Source organism: Notamacropus eugenii, chromosome 1 (genome assembly GCF_028372415.1).
Source record: "Notamacropus eugenii isolate mMacEug1 chromosome 1, mMacEug1.pri_v2, whole genome shotgun sequence".
In the NCBI taxonomy this organism is placed as follows: Eukaryota; Metazoa; Chordata; class Mammalia; order Diprotodontia; family Macropodidae; genus Notamacropus; species Notamacropus eugenii.
In genome coordinates this window covers 245,884,330-245,892,156 of record NC_092872.1, presented here as the reverse complement: position 1 = coordinate 245,892,156, position 7,827 = coordinate 245,884,330, and the positions used below count along the sequence as shown (strand labels likewise).

Here is a 7,827-nt window from a genome sequence, read left to right as displayed (position 1 = left end):
GATCATGGCTTTCAGATAGTCCAATCATTTTTTAAATTCTCTCTCCTGAATCTATTTTCCAGATCAGCAGTTTTTCCAAAGAGATATTTCACATTGTCTTCTATTTTTTCATTCTTTTGGTTCTGTTTATAATTTCTTGATTTCTCATAATGTCATTACCTTCTATTTGCTCCATTCTAATTTTGAAGGAATCTTTTCTTTAGTGAGCTTTTGGACATCTTTTTCCATTTGGCCAGTTGTGCTTTTTTAAGCCATTCTTCTCCTCATTGGCTTTTTGGACTTCTTTCACCATTTGGGTTAGTCTATTTTTAAGGTGTTATTTTTTCATTGGGGGGGGGTCTCCTTTAGCAAACTGTTGAATTTATTTTCATGAATTTCTTGCATCACTCTCATTTCTCTTTCAATTTTTTCCTCTGTTTCTTTTATTTGATTTTCAAAATCCTTTTTGAACTCTTACTTGGCCTGAGACCAATTCATATTCCTCTTGGAGGTTTTGGACATAGGAACTTTGATTCTGCTGTCCTCCTCTGGTTGTATTTCCTGATCTTCCTTGTCACCAAAGTAAAATTCTGAGTTCTTTTAAGATATTTACTCATCTTCCCAGCCAAACACTTGATTTTCTAATTTTTTGTCAAGGTAGGACTCTGCTTCCAGTAGGAATGGGTGTACTGTCTGAGGCTTCAGGGATTTTGTATCAGCCACTCGATCCCCCAACATCTGTGAACCCACAGCTCCAGAAGCAACCTCTGCTGCTACTATTGCCACAGCCACAAATGGCTGCCCCACCATTCCCACTAGCCTGGAGCTGGGGGTGGACCCTGACAGACCACATACTCCTCTTTTACCCAGGGACCAAAGAGTTTTTCCCACTGACCATTTTGGCTTTTGTGGGTTGAGAAGTCTGGAAACTGCCACAGATGCCAATGATTCAATCTCCTGAGGCCTGCTCTGGCCTGTCTGTGCAGGTACAGCCCATGTTGAACTGTGCTCTGCTCCCTGCCTGTTGCAGTAGACCCTTCCTGTAAACTTTCCAGATTGTCTTAGGCTGGAAATTTGTTTTACTCTGTCATTTTGTGGGTTCTGTACCTCCAGAATTTGTTGAGAATCATTTTTTACAGGCATTTTGAGGGCTTTGGGGGAGAGCTCAGGGTTGCCCCTGCTTTTGCATCACCATCTTGGCTGCAGCTGCCATACAATAATTTTTAAAGAGAGAAAGTGGATTCTCCCACCTCCCACCATTGGAGACCTACAAGGATAGCTGGGTAACCTCTGTTGGGCCTTGTCAAAGAAACAGATGGGTTGGACTGCCTGATCTCTGAGACTCCCTTCAGTTCCAAGATTTGGGGTTTCTTTGACTCCAACATACTTTCCATTAGACAATTTGATGATGATAGACATTTTTGAGGTGCTTGATTCTTTTTTTAAATTTATTTGTTTTAAGTTTTCTACAATAACTTCTGTAAGTCTTAGATTTTCTCCCCCTTCCCTCCTTGAGATGGTGTGCAAACTTATATGGGTTCTACACATGCATTCTTATTAAACACATTTTCACATTGGTCATGCTGCATAGAAGAATTAAAATGAAGAGGAGAAACCATGAGAAAAACCAAACCAAAACATAACACATGAGAAAATATTCTGCTTCACTCATTCAAATCCATAGTTCTTTCTCTTGATGTGGCTGGCATTTTGCCTCAAGAGTCCACGGGGAATGTTTTAGGTCCTTGCATTGCTATGAAGGGCTAAGTCTACTACATAAATTCCTCACACACTGGTTGTTGCTGTGTGAAATGTTTTCCTGGTTCTGCTCCTTTCACTCAGCATCAGTTCATATAAGTCCTTCCTGGCCTCTCTGAAGTCTTCCTTTTCATCATTTCTTATAGTACAATAGTATTCCATTACATTCATATACCACAACTTGTTCAGCCATGCCCCAGTTGATGGGCATCCCCTTGATTTCCAGTTCTTGGCCACCACAAAGAGAGCTGCTATAAATGTTTTTGTATATTTAGGACCCTTTACCATTTTTATGATTTCTTTAGGATACAGTCCTAGAAGTGATATTGCTGGGTAAAAGGGTGTGCACATTTTTGAAGCACTTTGAACATAATTTCAAATTGCTCTCTAGAATAGTTGGATCAGATCACAGCTCCACCAACAATGAATTAGTGTTCCAACTCTGCCACATCTTCTCCAACATGTATCATCTTCCTGTTCTGTCATATTAGCTAATCTGAGAGGTGTGATATGGTATCTCAGAGTTATTTTGATTTGCGTCTCTCTAGTCAGTAGCAATTTAGAGCATTTTTTCATATGACTATAGATAGCTTTAATTTCTTCCTCTGAAAACTGCCTGTTCATATCCTTTGACCATTTGTTAATTGGGGAATGACTTGTAAATTTGACTAGATTTTCTATATATTTTAGAAATGAGGCCTTTATCAGAGATACTAGTTGCAAAAATTCTTTCCCAGTTTTCTGCTTCCCTCCTAATCTTGATTGCATTGGGTTTGTTTGCTTAAAAACTTTTCAGTTTAATGTAATCAAAATTATCCATTTTGCCCTTTACAATGTTCTCTATATCTTGTTTAGTCATAAATTTCTCCATTCTCCATAAATCTGACAAATACACTATTGCTTGCTCCCCTAATTTGTTTATAGTATCCATCTTTACACTTAGATCATGCATCCATTTGGACTTTATTCTTGTGTACAATGTCAGGCATTGATCTATGCCCAGTTTCCACCACACTGTTATCCAGTTTTCCCATCAATTTTTATCAAACACTGAGTTCTTATCCCAGAAGCTATGGTCCTTGAGTTTATCAAACAGTAGATTGCTATATTCATTGATTGCTGTGTCTTGAGTACCTAACATATTCCACTGGTCTATCCTTCTGTTTCTTAGCCAATACCAAGTGGTTTTGATAATTGCTGCTTTATAATACAATTTGAGATCTGGTAGAGCTAGGCACCCTTCCCTAGAACTTCTTTTCATTAGTTCCCTTGATATTCTGGACCTTTTGTTCTTCCAGACAAATTTTGATATTATTTTTTCTAGCTCTAGAAATAATTATCTGATAGCTTGATTGGTATAGCACTTAATAAGTCAGTTAATTTAGGTAGAATTGTCATTTTTGTTATATTGACTCGGCCTACCCATGAGCAACTGATATTTTTCCACTTACTTAGATCTGACTTTATTTGTGCAAAAAGTGTTTTGTAATTGTGTTCATATAGTCCCTGCATTTGTTTTGGCAAGTAGACTCACAAATATTTCACGGTGTCTACCCTAGCTTTAAATGGGATTTCTCTTTCTATCTCTTGCTGTTAGGCTTTGTTAGTAATATATAGAAATGCAGAAGATTTGCATGGGTTTGTTTTATAAGCTTTAACTTTGCCAAAGTTGTTTATTGTTTCAAGTAGTTTTTTCACTGAATCTCTGGGATTCTCTAAATATATCATCATATCATATGCAAGGAATAATAACTCAGTAATAACTCACCTAAATCCTTCAACTTTTTTTCTTCTCTTATTGCTACAACTAACATTTCTAGTACTCTATTGAATAATAGTGGTGATAATGGATATCTTTATTTCACCCCTGATCTTACTGGAAATTCATCTAGCTTATCTCCATTGCATATAATGCTTCTGAAGGCTTTAGGTAGATACTGCTTATTATTTTAAGGAAAGTTCCATTTATCCTATACCCTCCAATGTTTTCAATAGGAATGGGTGTTGTGTTTTGTCAAAAGCTTTTTCTGCATCTATTGAGATAACGATGTGGTTTCTGTTAGTTTTATTGTTGATATGATCAATAATGCCAATAGTTTTCCTAATATTGAACCAGCTCTGCATTCCTGGTATAAATCCTACTTGATCATAATGTATTATTCTAGTGATAAGTTGCTGTATTCTTTTTGCTAAAATCTTATTTAAAATTTTTACATCTATATTCATTAGAGAAATTGGTCTATAATTTTCTTTCTCTGTTTTGTCTCTTCCTGGTTTGGGTATCAAAACCATATTTATATCATAGAAAGAATTTGGGAGGACTCCTTCTTCCCCAATTTTCTCATATACTCTATATAGTATTGGAATTAACTGTACTTTAAATGTTTGATAGAATTCACTTGTAAATCCATCCAGCCCTAGAATCTTTTTTCTAGGGAATTCACTGATGGCTTATTCAATTTCTTTTTCTGAGATGAGGTCATTTAAGTATTCAGCTTCCTCTTCCGTTAATCTGGGCAATTTATATTTTTTTAAAATACTCATCTACCTCATTTAGATTGTTGCATTTATAGGTATAAAGTTGGGCAAAGTAATTTCTAATTATTGTATTAATTTCCTCCTCATCAAAGGTGAGTTTACCGTTTTCATTTTTGATATTGGTAATTTGGTTTTCTTCTTTGTTTTAATCAAATTGACCAAAAGTTTATCAATTATTGTTTTTGTCATAAAACCCACTCTTAGTTTTATTCATTACTTCAATAGTTTTCTTGATTTCAGTTTTATTAATCTCTTATTTGGTTTTCAGTATTTCTAATTTGGTATTTACTTGGAGATTTTATTTGTTATTTTTTGAGCTTTTTCAACTGCATGCTCAATTCATTGATCTCCTCTTTCTCTATTTTATTCATGTAGGTGTGCAATGATATAAAACTTCCCTAAGAACTGTTTTTGTAGCATTCCCTAAATTTTGATAGATTGTCTCATTATTGTCATTCTCTTGAATGAAGTTGCTGATTGTTTTCATGATTTGTTGTTCAACCCACTCATTCTATAGGATTAGATTATTTGGTTTCCAATTAAATTTTGGCCTATCTTTCGATGGTCTTTTATTACATATAATTTTTATTGCAATATGATCTGAGAAGGATGCCTTGACTATCTCAGTCTTTCTGCACTGGGTTGTGAAGTGTTTATGCTATGATACATGGTCAATTTTTGAATATACGCCACATACAACTGAGAAAAAGGTATATTCCTTTCTATTCCCATTCAGTTTTCTCCGGAGTTCTATCACATCTACCTTATCCAGAGTTCTATTCACCTTCTCAACTTCTTTCTTGTTTATTCTGAGGTTAGATTTATCAAGTTCAGAGAGGATGAGGTTGAAGTCCCCCACTAATATAGTTTTGCTGTCTATTTCTTCCTGTAACTCCCTTAACTTCTCCTCTAAGAATTTGGATGCTATACTACTTGGTGCATATATGTTTAATAATGACATTGCTTCATTGTCTGTGGTGCCTTTTAGCAGAATATAATTTCCTTCCTTATTTCTTTTTATTAGCTTTATTTCTGCTTTTGCTTTGTCTGAAATTAGGATTGTGACCCCTGATTTTTTTACATCAGCTAAAGCATAATAAATTCTGATCCAACCTTTTACCTTTATACTGTGTGTATCCCCCTGTTTCAAATGTGTTCCTTGTAAACAATATATTAAATGGATTATGGGTTTTAATTCTTCCTGCTATCTGCTTCTGTTTTTTTTGTTTGTTTGTTTTGTTTTGTTTTGTTTTCCTTTGTTTTTAGAGCTTCAAATTGTCTGGGAATTAACAACGCACAGTGGTTAACAGTTAACTCTGCTATTCAACTCTGTGTGAATCTTGTAAAATAATTATTACAACCTAAATTCAACCATGTAAACAGCACTGCACACAGTACAGACCTGCCCTGAAAAATGTAGTATGCAAAACTGAGATCTGGCACTGTATCATTTTGTAATGTTAATTCAACCTAACCCTCTCCACCCCTCCTAAAAAACCTAAATTGTGCAAGAAATGGCAGACCCATACTATCTGAAGGCTTTAAAAAAATTACACAACATGTAGCCAAGATCAAGTATTTCAGGACCAAAAAAAAAATGTTTAAAAAGAATAACCAAAAATGAAGAAAGTGCCTAAAACATGATACAGCATTTTAGAGCCCTTTCAAATACAAGGCAGAGAAAGGTGTAAAGCAGAAAATATCCAGATCCTCAGTAATTTCCAGAAAGTTCCAACTTCTCCACTGGCTGGAGGATGACAGACAGCAGGTGGTTCTGTCATGGCTGCTCATACATACTGGTAAATCTGCTCCTCTTGACACAGGCTCTCTTTGCCTGAAGTTGTCAGACATTTTGATTCCTCTCCCTTTTTCCTTCACTCCATCTCCCATTCCACAAAGGTATCAAAGAGAGTAGGCCAGGCCTCATCTTCACTGTAGTTACTGAGGTTGGGTAAGATCACCTGAGTAAAGTTTAGGAACATGTTCCATGTGTCCAGGGAGATTCCCTTGACTCCTGAGGGATTCTCTGTTAGGAAGTATAACCACTGGTCCAATACAGGGGGGTTGTTTTGGGTAAAGATGAGCTTCCAAAGGGCAATGGCTATTTCCCGATGCAGTGACCTCTGCCCTTCTTCAGAGTCCAGGCCAAACTGAAATGTAAAGTGGTAGAGATCCTTGAACTTACCCTCCTGCTTGGCTTCATTTAAGAGATTGGGGAAGCGAGCACAAATCCCATTAATGCTGTCTGCACTTATGGCTTTGCAGCCCTCAAAAAACTCCTTCCTTGTGAACTTGCACATGGTAGCAGCCTGAAATTTCCAAGCCAAGACCAGTACTTTAAATTCTGTGGGATCAACACAGATCATTACAGAACCGCTCCATGCTTTCCTCCAAAATCGCCTCTTACCGCTCATCCTTATAACACCTAAATAGTTCTTCCATCCTCCTCAGTGTTGGACTCAGGATCCCACCTGGCGTCTCCAGATGAGGTTGGAAATTGACATGACTCTGAGGCTGCCTCTGCTTCTAGGTCCCATTGACAAGGATGTCACCACTGGGCTTCCCACAAGTTGGTGTGTGGTCATCTTGGTGGCTCCCACTACGCTTACTGTGGCATTTGCCACTGGGATCCCAATTTCCATTTTTGCTACCTAATGTAGACGATGGATTCTTGCATTTGGTGACACACTGGCCCATGGTGCAGGTGGCCCAGTCTTTATAGCGGCCACCTTCTGATTGGACAGCCTCTCTGATGCTGGCCAGCATGCCTCAACATTCCATCAACAGGAAACAAACCACTTTACTCTTAGAAGCCACTTTCTTGAGTGATATCTAACCACTAATTATGGTCCCTATGGCTGTCACCAGGTCAGCACATGCTGGGTGTCTGCAGCACTAGCAGGAGCTCTTACCCTACTGAGCAGAACCACTCACACCATCTCTGCTCGTGTTCTAGTTCCCTACACCACCACTCCACCTCCTTCTCATTTGCAACACCAATCTGCTTCTGTTTTATGAAAGACTTCATCCCATTCACATTCACAGTTATGATCACTATCTGTGTCTTTCACTCTATCTTATTTCCCCCTGTGACTGCTTTTAGTTCTCCCTTCTCCCTTCCCCTCCACAATAGAGTTTTAAGGTTTGACCACTGCCTCAGTCTTCCCTATCTTCTATCAGCCCCCCTCCCTTTTATTCCCCTTTTCCCTTACTGCTTCTTCCCTCCCTTTTCTTTCCCCTTTCCCCTCCTACTGCCTAGAGAGCTAATTAGATCCCTCCTTGAACTAAATCCAATTAGAGTAAATCTCAAACAGTGCTCATCCCCCTCCCCTCTTTCCCTTTACTGTAAATGTTTTTGTGCCTGTTCCTGAGATGTAATTTACCTTTTTCTGCCTTCTCCTTTTCACATCTCCCGTTACCATCCCTTTGCACCTTTATCAAAGCTAATAGCATTTTAATATTTGCAAAGAAATAAAGGATTTCTCAAAAGTCTTAGTGTAATTAAACTTTAATAAGTTATAATATGTTTATAACATAATCAGCATTATTTTT

At 37.5% G+C, this 7,827-nt stretch overlaps 1 pseudogene; it reads right to left on the bottom strand.

Annotated features, from left to right (window-relative positions):
* Nucleotides 1–6,062: 6,062 nt before the first annotated feature.
* Nucleotides 6,063–7,163, bottom strand: LOC140524804 (DCN1-like protein 3 pseudogene; annotated as a pseudogene).
* Nucleotides 7,164–7,827: the final 664 nt, after the last annotated feature.